The sequence below is a fragment of the Citrus sinensis genome, chromosome 6 (assembly GCF_022201045.2).
Source record: "Citrus sinensis cultivar Valencia sweet orange chromosome 6, DVS_A1.0, whole genome shotgun sequence".
In the NCBI taxonomy this organism is placed as follows: Eukaryota; Viridiplantae; Streptophyta; class Magnoliopsida; order Sapindales; family Rutaceae; genus Citrus; species Citrus sinensis.
The window spans coordinates 5,873,148-5,892,236 of NC_068561.1; the positions used below are offsets into that span (position 1 = coordinate 5,873,148).

The following is a 19,089-nucleotide window of genomic DNA, read 5'->3' on the forward strand; positions in this document are numbered from 1 at the left end:
TTCAACTCGTGGTAAGTGAGTAACCGAATAATTATCAAATTTTAGAAGCCACTCCTGGTTGCTCATAGCACCGTTCAGATGCTTCGAAAGATTCCTGCGAGTCCATGTGTATCTAGGTCCACTGAACTGCAAGTCAACAAATGTGATTAGCATGAAACTATGAGTTAAAGTTAGGGCAAATACCCATGCTCAAAGACGAACCCCCACGTTTTTCCTCAGCATACAAGATGGAATTAAAATCTCCCCCCACAATCTAGGGATCATGCATCGACTTCGTAATGCTATTGAAATGATACCAAAGAGCACAACGTCCAGCTGAATTTGGGCTCTCATAGATGCAGTTACCCAAGATTGGATGACGTTCTGGACACTGATTTTTAAGTGAATAAACTGAGTATGATTGAAAGCAATCTCAACGTCAAAAAAATTCCTCCACAATATCCAAATACCCCCCGAAAAACCAGTAGCCTCCACATGGTGAGAACGATCAAAACACTTTTTTTGATGAAGTCATCTGCTTTCTTACCACTGATGCTGATTCTTGGTTCTAGGATCACAACAATAGTAGGGTTGTAGCTTTTAACTAAGGTAGCAAAAACTCATCGAAAAGATGGGGACCCCGCCCCTTGTACATTCTAAAATAATATTGAAATCGTCATGAAGAGCATATAATAAGGAGGGTGAGCGTGAAAGACTTACGCACGAAGCTCCAGATCTACTTCTACATGCATTTCCGAGGTTTCATTGATGAAAGAGTTTTCATCATCAGACATAGTGTCATCCTCTTTATTACCGAATGTAAGTTGAGGATCACCAGCATAGTCAGCCATTAATTTTATATCCCCTTCCTCCTTGTCATCGGGAGGATCATTTATTTGTGTTGGGGGAGGTTGCTGTTCAGAGTTGACCGAAGCTTGTTTACGTGGGAAACCTGGTGGGTTGCCTACGGTCTCATTTTTTTTCTGGAAAAGGTTATTGCAGTATGATTTTGAGGATCTAAGGTTGTTAAAGTAAAAGTAGGTTCTCCGGGGAAGCTAGGTAAAAAGCTTGCAGGATTCAGGATGGGAACATTTGCAATGGGGGATAAAATTTTTGTATTGTGGGGACGTATGTTTGCATGCTTGGAGGTGGAAACTGTGAGATTCTGCTGTTTTAATATTGGGTGCTGTGATTTGGCCACTTGCTTGCCTTTGGAGAGTTGGTTTTGAGGTTTTAGAATGCTAGGAGTTTTCAGAGTCAGGTTCTTCCGAGTGTAGAAGTGGTCGGTGATGGATTTAGGTTGTCGTTGTGGGGGTTCAAGGTTAGGGATCTTTGCAGCAACCTCTACCATAGTATTTGTATCCGAATCCTCAGATAAAGCATCAAAATGAGAGGTAATAGGAATATCATTTCGCTGATTCCCCTCTGTAGCAGTAATGTTCTCCTTTTCCACTACGAACTTAGGCTTCCCTTTCTTTGCCACAATTATCCATGGTCCAAACCTCTCACTATTTTTGGTATTAATAGCCAAAGCACCATCCTTTTCACCTGCCGTATGACGTGGTATAGTGTTCTCAGAAGTAACATTATTGGCCTCATTCATTTTTTGCTTGCTAGGACAAACAATACTATTATGGACATATTTTCCACATTGATAGCATATGATTGGCAACCCTTCGTATTAAACCTTCTGGATCTTCTCGTCTAGATTAAACTGAGATAGCAGAGGCTGAGAAAGAGAGATGTGGATAGCAATCCTTGCAAACTTTCCCCTCTCCCGCAGTTCAGTAAGGTAATCAATTTTGATAATGGTACCCACAAGCTGGCCAATCTTCCGTAAAATTCTCTTATCATATAAGTGAAAAGCCATGCCGGGTAGCCGAATCCAAACAATGGCAGAGTCAAGATCAGTAATGTTGCTATCAAACTGAGGCGTCCAAGGCTGTACTGTTAAATAGTGCCCAAAGATAACCCATGGCCCCTTGGTTAATGCATAGACAGCATCCTCTGGTGATTTGAGGCGAATTAGAAAATAATTATTTTCAAGATCAATCATTGAAATATCATGAATCTAATGCCATATAACCTTCAGCCGATTACACAAGACTTTATATCCAATGTTTCTCCCCAGCAGCTTCACCACTACAGAGTTCTGCCAAGGTTTAATCAATTTATCCTGGAGTTGTTTAGAGAATTTGATAGCAGGCATGGTGCCATCATCGCCTACTGTTACATCGCCAGGTTCAAAGTCCCATTCTTCTTCCATCTTAGTATCATTAGATTGTCTGTATTGGTTGGGGGGCACAAGCGCATCCTTGAAAGAGAGGGGGGGTGGATTATCTGTGTCCGCTTCATGGCTACGAAACTGAGCCTTTTTGGTGGAACGATCTTCAGGTAACGACGGTGGAATCGTTTTCAGTAAGCTAGGGTTTTCGTAGGGTTCAGGGTTTTCAGAGCTCTCCGACATTCTCGCTTTTTATTAATGTTGTTATTGGTTTGGAATTTTCCCATCTTTATACATTTTAAAAATTAATAACAAAGTACCTTTTCTTATAATAATTAAAGAAATTAATGATAAAAATAAAAATAACAATAATTTTGTGGAAAAATGACCCAACCTTTAAGATTTGTCCAAATACACATATGGACTCTCAATATTTTGGGAATGGATTCGCAGCCCTGTCTATTTGTAGAAAAAAAAAAGTTAAAAAAAGTGTGAAGAAGTTTCTAAAAGTTACTTGTGCGGAGATAAATGAAGTAAAATTGTTAAAATAATAGCCTTGTCATCACTATTAGATTCAACATGCTTGTCGTTCCAATGATGCGACTCATAATCTAACTAAATTAACTTAAATAAATTATCAATACCTTTGTAAAGAAAAATGATTAATAAAGTTGACATTTAACTAACTTTAGGCATTTATATGGGTTTAATTATTTTGTTTTCCAAACAATTAAGGTAGGTATGGGTTGGATATGGTGTCAATCAACTCAATTTATGTGTGCGCGTGCATGCGTGTGTGTATAGAGTGAGAGTTACCAAAAAAAAAAAAAAAATCCAACCCAACTCAATTCAATTCGCACAAGCGCAAGTTGGGTTAATTCTAATTATTTTTTTGTTCATTAAATATTAATGCAAAGTTAAAACAATTGATTTAATAAAAAAAAAGAGCAAATGACTAGTATCTATCAAACTTCAAAGTTCATAGTCCAAAAACATAATACAAATCCAAAATTATTGTTATTCAATTGAGAAATAAAATTAATAAATTTACAGAGATTTATATTATTGCGAATGTTATTAAAGTAACAGAATAAAAAGATAAAGTTAATAAAAATATTTATTTTCATAACAAATTGTTATATATGCACAATAAAAAATAGTATATATACTTGTTTATAAATATACAAATAAAATTTAGAGATATTATCATTTTACTACCAAAGTTATTCTGATATATCATGTCAGTATTATGGTTTGCTGAAAAGTACATTTTATTACCAAAAGTTTGCACCGTTATGAATTCACTACTATATCGTTAAGAACGTTAAAAATTTTCTGATGTCTTACTAATATCATAAGGGCGTCAAAGACATTTCTAACTGTAAGAGTAAAATTGTCTGTTAATTTGATAGATAAATTATCATTTTACTACTAAGTTTTTAGGGGAATTATCATTTTACTACCAAAGTTATTTTGACATATAATGCTCAAATTACAACGGGTAAATTTTTCTTTTAAACTCTTGGGGGTAAAATTGATTTTTAACTCAATTTCTGTTAAACATTAACGTTTTCTAAACGGAATAGTAGTGAATTGATAACGACGCAAATGTTTGGTAGTCAAATGCACTTTTCGGCAAATCATGGTACTGACGTGATATGTCAGAATAACTTTGATAGTAAAATAATAATATTCCTTAAATTTATTTAATATTATATCTATTTTAGTTACTATATTCTTACAACAGTTTAACAATCAGATTTATTAAATATATATGAATTCTTTTAAAACTCACAACACTTTTAGAAATAAATTTTATTAAATATTTAATTAATTCTCTTCACAACTGATTATTTATACAACATAACTAATAACAATTCTTTTAAAAGCAAAAATATCACCAAACTAACTCTTAGTTGTCATTAGTTAGGAATACTTTAATGGGAAAGTCATTGTTCTAACTAATTAAAGAAAGTGCTCAAATTGATTTAGAAGCTTGATGACTATTATCATTATAGCAAGGAATTTGAAAAGTCAGAAAAATGTGGACGGTGTGAGTGGAAGGTGAAATAATAAATTAATGGATCCATGAATAAGCAAAAAAGAGATGGTAGAACTATTCATCAGAGGACCACAAATCACAAGTTCAAGAGACCATGTAATAGACAACAAGAACTTGACACCAGGAATCATAGACCACCAGTCCATGGGACCTTGGATTATGCATTAAAGTTATTGGCAAAGCCATGTGTGCGCTAAGTCGATGTGTAAGCTGACTTTTTTTTTCCGGGGGGGGGGGGGAATTGTTTATTATTATGAATTTTATAATTAAAAGGCATATTTAAATTCCGATAACTCAAAAAATTAAAAAAAATTGAAATTATCATTGATTTATACTACTAATAAGTTGATTTATTGTTTTTACTTCTCTGATTTCTATATGCAATATACGGTCATGACTCTAACAAGGACTAGGTCATATTTTCTTTTAATATTACGAGGAAGATCACTAACCCCTTAAATTTTGAACTATTTATGAAAAAAAAATTATGTAGTGAAATTTCGATACAGGACGTTCTTTTTTATGAAGCAAATTATGATCAAGGAACTCACATTGTTCATTAGTAAAGAGAAGTCATTAATAAAGTCTTTTATGAATCTCAAGACGTAAAATCCACACACGACTGAACTTGCTGGTTGTGGGACCTTGATAAGTGCATATTTTTCATATATTTTGTTATTAATTTCTCAATCTCTTTCTTATTTTAGTCTTAAATATTCTAGTTATTTTAGTTAATTTTTAATTGAGTAAATTATATTTTATTGTGTTAATTTTTGTAGCAGGGTAGAATCAATGATTTCAATTGGAGAACATAACATAGGTTAAATAATCCGAGCTTATGTGTTTATTGCCTAGATCAACCTAATATCTTTTTCTACTTAATGCTTCTATTATCTTAAATTTAAAGAGCTTGTTTTAAATTATTTAATGGTTAGAGATTAGATGAAAAACTTGTTTTGCCTAACGACACACTAAGAAAAGATTGAGAGTAACAGAGCTTATTGTTGTCTATGGTTGATAGTTTCAACAATAACTGGTGATAGAATTGATATATTATGTGCATGTTTGGTGGTGGCGAATGAGCCTTTAACTAAAGTTTTCATCCCAATTATTTCTTTCTCCTTTTAATTAGAGTTTTTATTAAATTATTGTTGGTAGTTTTTAATTTCTTTATTTTTTGCTATTTATTTAAAAATTCATAAACCCCCATTTTTATTTATAATTGGATTTTTTAGTTAGATTAATTTATATTATTATTACTACTATTATTTTATTTTAAATCCTGCCTTAGAGTTGATAATAAATACAATTAGTATAGTCTTCGTGGGGTCGATCTTTACTCACTTTGTACTAGTTATTTATATTAGTAGTAAGGTTTTAAATTTGGTGCACCCGAACGACACTACCAAATTTTTGGCGCCGTTGCCAGGGATTAGCGTCTAGTTTGTTTATTATCACTCATTTTATTTTATTTTTTTTCATTTTATTTATTTACTTTAATTAATTATTTTAGTAGTAAGGTTTTAAATTTGGTGCACCCGAACGACACTACCAAATTTTTGGCACCGTTGCCAGGGACTAGCGTCTAGTTTGTTTATTATCACTCATTTTATTTTATTTTTTTTCATTTTATTTATTTACTTTAATTAATTATTTTCTTTCTATATTTAGATTTTCATGAGCATAGAAGACATTCGACTGAAACTTGAACAACTTAGAGCAACCTCATCATATTCAGAACTCGATTTTGCCATCCACATTCCACTCTCGAAGACAGAGCTAGGCAACCTAGAACCTGAACCAATGGCTCAGAATAACAATCGAACACTTAAAGAGTTGGCAGGTCCTAACTTTGACCAACAACCCTTATGCATTGAGAATTCAAATCCTCAGGTAAACTTTGAACTCAAGTCTGGGATGATTCATCTTCTTCTTACATTTCATGGTCTTTCAGGAGAGGACCCAAATAAGCACTTGAAGGAGTTCCATGTGGTATGCTCCATAATGAAACCAGCCGGAGTTTCTGAAGAGCAAGTTAAGTTAATGGCCTTCCCATTCTCTTTGGCAGATTCAACTAAGGAATGGTTGTACTATCTTCCCTTCGGTACTGTCACTACATGGAATGAGATGTGTCTGCTATTTTTGGAGAAATATTTCCTAGCATCAAAAGCGGGCAGCATTTGAAAAGAAATTATTGGAATCTGACAATATAATGGAGAGTCACTCTACGACTATTGGGAACGATTCAAAAAGTTATGTGCCAGCTGCCCCCACCATCAGATAAGTGATCAACTCCTTATTCAATACTTTTATGAGGGTTTACTGAATATGGATATGAGTATGATTGATGCCGCTAGTGGAGGCACACTCGTGGATAAGACACCAGAAGCAGCCTGAAATCTCATTGCTAACATGGCTGCTAATTCCCAACAGTTCAACACTAGTAACTGATTAGTATTAAAAATTGTTTAATTATCAAGCGATAATATGCTATTTTATGCTTATGTTATAATTTATATTTGTGTTTATGTAATATATTATGAATTATTAATTATGTTTTAAATATATTTAATTTTGTGTATTTTTATGTGTTTATTAGGAAAAATATTAATTTCACGTACTTCGAGGCTCCAAACAGATAAACGGAGGTCAAATTTGGATTCCGGAGGTCTGAAAACCTTAAGATCAGTCAAGATCAGCTTAAAATTGGGCTTGTGTAAAAAAAATTGACTTTTCCTGTTGACTGAGCACTGATTGGATGATGAAATAAGCTTACAATAGATATGAGTGCATGGGATAGCTGGCAATCTTGAGCCACGAGCTTTCCTCGTCATTTGACAAATATGCCAACCCATTTACAGCTGTTTCTCATTATTTATGTCACCAAGATCTTTAAATATGAGCTCGTTTTTCGAACACTCACAACTTGTTTTTGAAAAATTAGTCCAATGGCAGCATCTTCGAGTAAACAATTTAAAAATATTTGTGTGCTTTTTGGGTTTTACTATGAAAAGTACAAAGAGTTCGTTCAGGCAGCTGTAGGTCTTGGTCGTGTCATAGCAGAGAGGAAACTGCATCTTGTATATGGAAGAGGTGAACGAGGGTTATCAAGACTTGTCTCAGAAGCTGTTTTTACCAGAGGAAGCCAAGTACTCGGCATTATCCCAAAACCCATGAAACCGCTAGTGTGCATGTCTGGCCCACCAATTGGAGAAGAATTAGTGGTATCAAGTATGCAAGAGAGAATATCTGAAATGATGAATCGTGCTGATGCTTTTATTTTCTTGCCAGGAGATCTTGCAACTTTTGAGGCACTAATTACATTTGCATCTTGGGCCTACTTGAACATTCATCAAAAACCCATCGGTTTGTTAAATGTTAATAATTTTTATGACGGCTTGCTAACTTTTATTAACCATGCAATAAAGAATCATTTTGTTCCACATTCTGTAAAAAAACTCTTTATCTCTGCTTCTACTGCTAATGAGTTACTTGATCTTTTACAAGCTTATACACCAGAGCCAGATCCACAGACTGTTGCACTGAATTGGTCGACTAATGATGGTAACGATAACAGTAGCAGTAATAAGAAATGCGATTTAGATTTAACTCTCCGTTTGTAAATATTTTCTGTTGTAGTGTTCATGTGATGTCTTCTACACTCTTTCTCTTTCCTTTTAAAACATTGAGGACAATGTTTTTTTCAGGTTGGGGGAAGAGAATAGTTGATAATTGTAGAATGCTTTAGTCCTGGTTATGTGTTTACAAAAAAAACAAAAACAAAAACAAAAACAAAACAATTTTTTTTTTCTGTAAAGACTAACTTAGGACAAATTTGAGTCGAAGATGGCAGAATATAAAGAATGTAGTCTCTCTAGAAACACATCTTCTTAATCTTAAGGGTGTTGTTAAAAAAAAAATGGCTTTTTCTTCATCTTTGTTATCTGCTTTTAAGTTTCTGCATCAAGTTCATGTGAGATCTCCTCTTCTTCTTCTTTTATTTTTTTTTCTTTTTGCATATCTGTAAAATTATAAAATATTAAGATAATGTTTAGATTACGTTGTGGGGTGGGGATAATTTACGTATGTTTTAAATATGTGTGTTGTTTTTCTCTTTTCTCTTTTCTTTTCTTTGTTAAAAAAAACAAAAAAAATTATTTTTTTTGTCTAGGATGGCCGTGTAAAGAGTCACGACTTTTGAGACGCATCCTAATAGTCTTGTTGTATTAAATTTTGATTTTGAGATTCATAGTACGTTGTTTTTGTTCCATTTTCTTTGAATTACTCAAATTTGTGAACTCTCCACTTGGTTATTAAGTTATTTAATTGTTTACTCATTTAACAGGTATTATTGAATCATTCTTCACACACACACTATGACACATACGAGTGGGTTGTAAGTTAAAGTTTTACAGCATTTAGTTCTTTTGATTTATTAGAAATAGTATCTAAGGTAGTAGAAAGTGTATATTTCTAAAAAAAATAAAAAATAAAAAAAGAAGAAAAATGTTTTTAATTTTGTTATATCTAGAAACCCGAGTAATTAAGTCCGTAGGGGTGTTTCAACACCTAGTGCCCTAAGGTCAACTGGTCTGGGAGTCACTGGCCTAACGCTCACTACATGGGTAATAGATATATTGTTTGTTTATTAGAAACCCGAGTAATTAAGTCCGCAGGGGTGTTTCAACACCTAGTGCCCTAAGACCAACTGGTCTGGGAGTCACTGACCTAAAACTCGCTACACGGGTTAGAAATGTAATATTTAAAAAAAAATATGTGTGAATAATCTATTGCCTAAAGATATAATTTCTAATGAATTTTGGAACGAAAATGTTGTTTTTCTTTTAATTAAGCCCCATAAGTATTGTGTTAATTACCTGAGCACAAAAGAAGGTTTGATGATATTCTGAATAATGAGTTAACATCAATGTGGTAAAGGAATTTGGGAGAGTTCATTTATTTGGTAATTTAGAGGATAGATGAACAACTATTAACTTGCATGTGAATTTTATAAATCTTAATTTAATATAACGCTTTAATTGCTAGAGGGCTAGCAATAAGCTGGTTGGGGGGTGTGATTAGTATTAAAAATTATTTAATTATCAAGCGATAATATGTTATTTTATGCTTATGTTATAATTTATATTTGTGTTTATGTAATATATTATGAATTATGAATTATGTTTTAAATATATTTAATTTTGTGTATTTTTATGTGTTTATTAGGAAAAATATTAATTTCACGTACTTCGAGGCTCCAAACAGATAAACGGAGGTCAAATTTGGATTCTGGAGGTCCGAAAACCTTAAGATCAGTCAAGATCGGCTTAAAATTGGGCTTGTGTAAAAGAAATTGACTTTTCCTGTTGACCGAGCACTGATTGGATGATGAAATGAGCTTACAATAGATATGAATGCATGGGATAGCTGGCAATCTTGACCAAATCTCAACCGTTCATGATTCAATGGCCATGATTGTGCCACGTGGCAATGGTTGGTGAAGCAAGTTGGAGGATCCGAATCTTTGTATTCGGGTCGACCCGATCCACCCATTAACCCGCCAAATCTCAACCGTTTTTTGGGCAAATCGGACGAGTCAAATGATGCCATGTGTGATGTTGACTTTTGAAGTTTGACAGCCATTGGATCTTGATCTAAGGGTTGTGAGGAGCACATGCATGAAGCCTATGATGAACCGCAAAGCACTGGATTATGAATTTATTTTTCTATAAATAGAGCCTCATTTTTATGTTTTAATCATCTCTCTACAACTCTCTTCTTCTCAAATTCTCTCCATCTCCTTGTAATCTTGATTTCCAGGTGTGTTTTTCATATTTTGTATAATTATTTTGATAAATAAAATTAGTTTTATTTCTAATTTTAGTTGTTTTTATTACTTTTAATTGCAAGTAATTCAATTTTACTACTTCTTTTTATTTTAATTATGCTTAACTAAATAATATTAGTTAGGGGAATGTGAAACTCTTAAGAAATAAATATGATTTAATCAAATTCTATGTTTAATTTTATAAATTAAATTATTTTCTATTTAATTTTATACATGTTTTATATTTTGAAAATTTGATTTATTGTAGACAAACAAATGAATTTGGCACAATAAATTCTTAAGATCTTAATATAAGACATGGTGAAATGGTATTTTGACTTATTGTAGACAAATTAAATTTTGGCACAATAAATACTTAATCCATCATAAATTTAAAGGGAAAATAATAATAATTTTTATAATTAATCTTTTGGGTAATAAATCTAAAACAAATTGGCAAAAAGAATTTATTAAGTTTTATTTATTTCTAAGAGTGGATTCATAACCCTAACTAGTTCAATTCTATAGTTTCATTTAAATTAAGTTGTTTATATTCAAGTTTTAATTTCAATTTTTAGATAAAATAAAATAAACTAATTAAATCTTTTCTTTGTGGATCGACCTCGGATTCACCGAGTTATAATACAACAAGACACTCTTATACTTGGGAGTTAAAATTTACTTTTAAGTTGTGTCAGTAACGATCTACTGCCACCACCTAAGCGAGTCAATGAGGTAAGTACTATTTCCTTCGAACAACAAGTTTGCAATCTTACTTCTTTGGTGCAACAGTTAGCCCTAGGGCAATAAGTGAAATCGTGTGGTGTATGTTCCATCGGGCATGTGACTGATATGTAGGATCCCTACTCTAATTTTTACAATGAAGGGTGGAAGGATCACCCTAATTTTAGGTATGGGAACCAACAACAAGGCATTCCTAATGTGGCATCGTCTCGACCACTGGGCTACCCCCAACAGTGGGTGCAACAACCTTACCAAGTTTGGCCACCTCCACCTCCTCAAAATCAAGGTACGTCTTTGGAAGATTTTGTAAAAACTCTCGCTACTAACTCTATACAGTTCCAATAGACTACACAGACACAACTCTAACATTTAAATAAACAAATTGGCCAACTGGCCACATCTATCAGTATGATCTAGAACTTTAGGAAAATTACCTTCTCAACTGGAAATTAATCCAAAGGAGAATACTAGTGCTATGTCTCTTAGAAGTGGAAAGTGTTGAGTGTTAGAAAATGCATATTTATAAAGGAGAAAATCGTCATTTTACATTTCAAGTCTTACTAACAACCCTTACTTTTATGTATTTAACCTTCTTGTGATTTAATTACATGTGTTTTATTTTAATTAAGTATTTTATGTATTTTAGGGGCATTATAGTCATTTCACAATAAAGGAGAAATCAGACGGCAAAACGGACATCACTTTTGAACTCAGGACGGTCAAAAACCTTAGGAGGAGCATAAAAGGAAAAATGGCACTATTCACATGTACGGTACTATTCACGTGTACGGTACTGTATACGTTACTGTTCACGACACTGTTCACATAAACGGATGATGACGTGGCATTGACCGATGATGTGGCATTGACTGATGAGGTGTCACGATCCTGTTGGACTAAAATTCTTATGCACTGTTGATGGTGACGTGGCAGCATATCAGTGGACGAAAAATCTCGCGTACGGTGCATGCATCACACTGGATTATTTTCAACCAAACCGCGTTACTGTTCATCCGGGTCAAACAGCGTTACTGTTCAAAGTCGGGTCAAACTGTGTTACTGTTCATCCGTGTGGTCAAACCGTGGACTGTTGACTGATGACGTGGCGCAATCCTGAGTGTCCAAACTGTTTTTAATCCGATGGCCATGATTTACTCCATGTATCTATAAAAAGGGGGCCTCTCCCCCCTAATTGGATATCTCTGAATCCATTTTTGGGATCCATTTTCTGTAATTCCTTCTCCATCTTGTATTTTCTTTATATTTTAATAAATTCCCATTTTGCCCCTAGTTCAATTATGAGTGGCTAATTTTCTTTCAAGCTTGGGTTGAAGGTGAAGTCTCAACATGTGTCATGGGCTTAATTTGGTAAATTTATTTTCTCTTCCCCTCTAATTTTTGCGGATGTTTTGACTTCTCGTCGACAAATAATAATAGTCTTGTCTAGATACCGCCTTGGTTACACCGGCTCTCTAGTATAAGGTTATTATTATTTGGCACGATAAGCCCTTAGCACCATATTGATTAGAGCGTGGTTCATGAGGTGTGGATTCCCCCCTCATGATTTTATTGGCATTAATACGGATTATTTAGCCCATGATGCATGTTGATACGGATCCAGATACCCAAGTACGTCAATTTAATAGATTTTCTCTTCAATTTATTCTCTCCATTACAATTCCAATTTTAGAATTTATTCTCGCCATTTTAATTTAAGTCTTAGCATATTCCAAATCATTTCCACCATAAATCCAACAACCCATTTACAAAATTAATTCTATACGCATAATTAAAATCCACCTCCTCGTGGGATCGACACTCAACACCATTAATCTATACTACAACAGATTCGTGCGCTTGCGAGTACATTAAAATTTGCACAACAAGTTTTTGGCGCCGTTGCCGGGGAGGTAAGTAATTTTAATTCATAGAATTAATTTTTGTGAATAATTTCTTTTATTTTTTTTCTTGTATTTTTTTATTAAAAAAAAGAAAAAGAAAAAAAAAAGTGAATCTACATTTAAAGGTTAGTATTTCTTTTCTCTTTCTCTTCTTTAAAATTCTGTAATTTAATTTTCAATTTATTTTTCTTTGTAATTTTTTTTGTTTATCTTATTAATTTATTTTTAGTTAATTTATTTCACGTATTTGTTTTTGTATATTTTTATAGAAAGGTTTTAATAGCGCAATAAGGTTAGTATCGTAATTTCTCCCTCTTCTTTATTTTTATTTATTTTGTTCCCATCTTTATTTTTTTATTTTATTTATTTTGCATGCATGGTCGAAGGTCATTATTACCCAATCTTGAACCTATAGACCTTGAACTTGAGAAAACACTTCGCACACACAAACAAGTAAAAAATAAAATGGATTTGCAACCACAGGAGAGGCCATTTAAAGATTATTTCAGTCCTTTAGCAAATTTGAGCACATCATGTATAAGATACCCAAATGTAGCTGCTAGGAGTTTTGAATTAAAACCTAGTGTGCTAAATTGTCTCCCCACATTTTGTGGCTTAGAAAATGAGGATCCATATAATCATCTGAATGATTTTCATGCCATTTGTCAAACTTTTAAATATGAAAAATTTTCAGACGATGATGTTAAACTCAGATTATTCCCATTTTCTTTAAAGGATAGAGCTCGTTCATGGCTTAATACATTGCCTGCCAATAGCATTTCATCATGGGAACAAATGGTAACGAAATTTTTGAATAAATATTTCCCAGTGCATAAAACCAATGCTATTCGCAGGGAAATCTCAGAGTTTACCCAGAGAGAAGACGAGCAATTTTTCGAAACTTGGGAGCGATTCAATGGGCTACTCTTGAAGTGTCCACATCATGGGTACGAGAAATGGCACCAATGTCAATACTTTTTGGAGGGATTACTACCAAATGTGCAAGAATGGCTAATGGCAACAAGTGGAGGAGAGCTAATGTCAAAAAGTGCATCAGAGATTTGGGAATTCTTCCAGCGACAAGCGGATAATTCCCAACAACGGAGTCGATCACTCAGGAATACTAGAAGAATTAAGGGAGTAAATGAGGTTCACATTGGCGAATCAAGTTCAGAAATTAAAGAAGTCAAAGCGATAATTGAAGGTCTCTCTCGACAAATAGCATCATTATCGACTGCTAAATCAACAGAGCCACATGACCATAACTCATACTCAGATCAAGCCAATACCATAGGTGTAATGAGAAAACCATCGAATTACAACCCATACTCCAACACATATAACCCTGGATGGAGAGACCACCCCAATTTTTCATGGTCTCAAGGATTCCAACAGAACGGACCAGCAGCTCCAGCTCCACCAATTCCACAAAATCCTCAAGCCTCTCAGCCACTATTTAGACCATACAATCAGAACCAGAACCACTCTTAACCTAGACCATGGGAGGATGCATTCCAGAATTTCAGGAATGTTACTCACTCCACGATTGAACAACAGAACCGCACCATTGATGGACTACGAAATGAGTTGAGAGCGGGCTTCATCTCACAAACCCAATCAGTTTCAAGCCTCGAGAAGATGGTGGGACAACTTGCTTCTTCAGTTCAGACCTTGGCAATGACCGTTGAGAAAGGTAAGTTTCCAAGTCAACCAGTGCCTAACCCTAAAGGAGTGCATGAAGCAAGTACCAGTTCACCACAGCAACATGGAGAAGTCAAAGCAGTCATGACCTTGCGAAAAGAAAAAGAAGTCGACAACAAAGTGGAGATGCCGGCGACAAAAGAAAATCAAATTGTACCTGTAAATGTTGACGACTCATCACCGGAGGAGAAACAAGAAACCAACCCACGAGAATACATTCCCAAAGCTCTATTTCCTCAGAGGTTAGCTAAAGGAAAAAAGGGAAAATCCACAGGTGAGATTCTTGAAATCTTCAAACAGGTAAGTGTTAACATCCCTTTGCTTGATGCTATTAAACAAGTTCCATCTTATGCCAAGTTTCTTAAAGACCTTTGTACTGAAAAGAGAAATATGCATGTTCAAAAGAAGGCATTTTTAACAGAAAACGTTAGTTCTATACTCCAACATAAAGTTCCTTTAAAATGCAAAGATCCAGGCTCCCCCACTATCTCATGTAGTATAGGGAACCACACAATTGAGAATGCTTTGTTGGATTTAAGAGCTAGTGTAAATTTGTTGCCTTACTCTGTATTCGTGAAACTTGGACTGGGAGAATTACACCCAACTCCAGTGGTGTTACAGCTTGCAGATCGGTCCACGAAAATACCTCGTGGTATTGTGGAGGACGTGCTTATCCAGGTAGACAAGTTTTATTTTCCTGTTGATTTCATTGTAATTGACACTCAACCAATACAGGATTCAAGGAAGCACATCCCCATTATTCTAGGCCGACCTTTCTTGGCAACTGCGGATGCTCACATTCAATGCGGGACCGGAAATATGCAGTTTTCCTTCGGCAACATGACTATGGAGCTGAACATCTTCAACATTGCCAAACAACCTCACAGTGCAGATGATGGAATTGTTGATGTGGATTTAATTGAAGCATTAGTTGATGATACTTTTGTTTCAAACCTTAGTGATGATCCTTTACAAACATGTTTAACTCACTTTGGTTTTGATTTTGATATTGACAGATCGGTCGATGAGGTCAACGCCCTACTTGACTCAGCACCATCCATGGACACTAATAAATGGAAGTCAAGAGTTGAACAACTAGCACTATCAGAGAAGAAACTCATCCCATCATCAGAATCACCACCGAAACTCGAGCTCAAACCATTGCCCAACACATTGGAATATGCATTTTTGGGAGAAGAAAGTACTCTGCCGGTAATCATTTCATCATCCCTAAATGACGAACAAAAAGGTAAGTTGTTGGATGTTTTAAAAGAGCATAAAGGGGCATTAGGATGGACCATAGCAGACATCAAAGGTATAAACCCAGTAGACTGCATGCATTACATTCACCTTGATGAAAATGCTAAATCTACTAGGGAAATGCAACGTCGGTTAAATCCTAATATGAAAGAAGTTGTTAGAACAGAAGTCCTTAAGCTATTAGATGCTGGTATCATTTACCCCATTTCTGATAGTTCATGGGTTAGTCCTGTACAAGTTGTCCCCAAAAAGTCAGGAGTCACAGTAGTTACCAATGCTGATAATGAATTGATACCCACTAGAGTAACTACAGGATGGCGTGTATGCATTGATTATAGAAAGTTGAATTCTGTCACACATAAAGACAATTTTCCTTTACCATTTATTGATCAAATGCTTGATAGATTAGCAGGCCATGAATTTTATTGCTTTCTAGATGGTTACTCAGGATATAATCAGATTCCCATAGCACCAAAAAATCAAGAGAAAACTACTTTCACTTGCCCTTTTGGCACATTTGCATATAGGAGAATGCCATTTGGATTATGTAATGCACCTGCTACATTTCAACGATGCATGTTGAGCATTTTTTCTGATATGGTTGAACGATTCCTTGAAGTCTTTATAGATGACTTTTCTGTCTTTGGTGACTCGTTTGATCAATGTTTACATCATCTAACACTAGTTCTGCAGAGATGTATCGAGAAGAACTTGATCTTAAATTGGGAGAAATGCCATTTTATGGTAAAACAAGGTATTGTTCTCGGTCACATCATTTCGAGCAATGGTATTGAGGTTAACAAAGCCAAGGTGGATCTCATTTCTAATCTTCCTCCACCTAAAACAATCAGAGAAGTAAGATCTTTCCTTGGGCATGCTGGTTTTTATAGACGTTTCATTAAAGATTTTAGCAAAGTTTCTAGACCCTTATGCAATCTACTTGCTAAGGATGTACCTTTTGTCTTTGATGATTCATGTCTTGTTATGTTTGAAAAATTAAAGCATTTGTTGACATCATCACCCATCATTCAGGCCCCAAACTGGAGCTTACCATTTGAGCTAATGTGTGATGCATCTGACTATGCAGTAGGAGCAGTATTAGGACAAAGAGTTGATCTAATTCCGCATGTTATTTACTATGCTAGTATGACATTGAATGATGCACAGTTGAACTATTCAACTACTGAAAAAGAAATGCTAGCAGTAGTGTTTGCATTGGAAAAATTTCGATCATATCTCATTGGTTGTAAAATAATTATATTCACAGATCATGCTGCTCTTAAATATCTTCTCACAAAGAAAGATGCAAAAGTCAGACTAATTCGTTGGGTGTTACTTTTGCAGGAATTTGACTTGGAATTCAAAGATAAAAAAGGGACAGAAAATGTTGTGGCGGACCACCTCTCTCGTCTCCATTTTGACACAATTATAGAACAATTACCATTAAATGAGTCATTTCCAGATGAACAATTAATGAGTGTGGAAGTATTACCTTGGTATGCTGATATAGTTAATTATCTTGTTACAGGTAAACTTCCAGAGCATTGGACCAAGCAAGACAAGGCTAAATTCTTTGCAGAGATAAAGAATTTCTTTTGGGATGACCCGTATTTGTTCAAGTATTGTGCAGACCAAATTGTTAGACGATGTGTCCCAGAAAATGAAATTTAGAATATCCTTTCATTCTGCCATGAACAAGCTTGTGGAGGCCATTTCAGCGCTAAGAAAACAGCGACTAAAGTTTTACAATGTGGTTTCTATTGGCCATCTATATTTCGAGATGCTTACACTTTCTGTTCTTCATGTGATAGGTGTCAACGAATGGGAAGCATTACACGAAGGAACATGATGCCACTAAATCCAATTTTAGTGGTTGAGATTTTTGACGTATGGGGTATCGACTTCATGGGACCCTTTCCCCCTTCTTTTGGCCATCAATACATATTGGTTGCTGTTGACTACGTATCAAAATGGGTAGAAGCAATTCCATGTAGGACCAATGATCACAAGGTGGTGATAACATTTTTAAAAAGCAACATTGTTTCACGCTTTGGATTCCCTCGAGCAATAATCAGTGATGGTGGTGCCCACTTTTGTAACAAAGCATTCAAAGCTCTTTTGACAAAGTATTCAATCACACACAAAGTGGCGACCCCGTATCATCCGCAAACCAGTGGCCAAGTTGAGATCTCCAATCGAGAAATAAAGCACATATTAGAAAAGACGGTGAGGCCAGACAGAAAAGATTGGTCATTAAGACTTGATGATGCCTTATGGGCATATAGAACGGCTTTCAAGACCCCGATTGGGATGTCACCCTACAGGCTAGTGTATGGAAAAGCTTGCCACCTACCTGTGGAACTCGAGCATCGTGCATATTGGGCCATCAAGAAATTCAATTTTGACATGCAGCAAGCCAGCTCAGAAAGAAGATTACAGCTGGCAGAACTTGAAGAAATTCGCAATGACGAGTACGAAAATGCCAAGATTTACAAGCAACGAATGAAAGTCTTCCATGATAAGCAAATTATGAGAAAATCGTTCACTCCAGGTCAGAAAGTGCTTTTATTCAATTCTCGCTTGCACCTATTCCCAGGTAAGTTACGCTCTCATTGGTCTGGCCCATTTATTGTTCATACTGTTTTTCCACATGGGGCAATTGAAATTAAAGACCCAAAGAATGGTGTCACGTTTAAAGTTAATGGTCAAAGATTAAAGCCATATCTAGAGTACCAACCACATGAAGAAGACACCGAAATAAATTTGAGTGACCCACCAAATTTGAATTGATTTTTTTTTTCTTTTCGTTGATTTGATTTTTCTTTCTTTCTTTTTATTATTATTCTTTTGCTAATTGAAATTGTTTTTGCATAAGTGTGTTTATTTTACCATTAAATTTTCTCTTATCATTTTTAATCATGAGTCTCATACTTAGATCGTTCCTCCTGAACATTCTTAAACCACTTCAACGTGTCAAAACTCATCTCAAAATGCAGATTCAATTTTGTAAAACACAACGCATTTGGGCTCTACAACCACCAGAGTTAGTAGCCTATATTGAGGGTTTAGAACGCCAACTCAGAGAAATTGAGAGAAGTGTTTACGACATCCAGTTGGAGCTTGAGGTAAATTCAATAAGAGGACGATTTGTAAATTTAATAAGAGGACGATTTTAATTTTCTTGTGTGTTTTAATTTGTTTTTCTATTTGTGTGCTTTAGTTTGTTACCCCGGTGAAGTGGCGGATAACGGTATTCCGTGACAATCAAGTCGGTTACTTCAGTTTCCCATAATAACTGATATTCTGAGGCGAAGGTATGGACAGAAACGAGATTCTAGCGAAGCTTCACAAGCGATTCCCTTCACTTCCTCAGAATGCCCTCCTTACGATC

The 19,089-nt window shown here is 34.9% G+C and overlaps 1 pseudogene; it reads left to right on the forward strand.

The window, feature by feature from the left end:
* Nucleotides 1-19,089, forward strand: part of LOC112495897 (uncharacterized) — a 60,573-nt pseudogene that overhangs the window by 10,193 nt on the left and 31,291 nt on the right.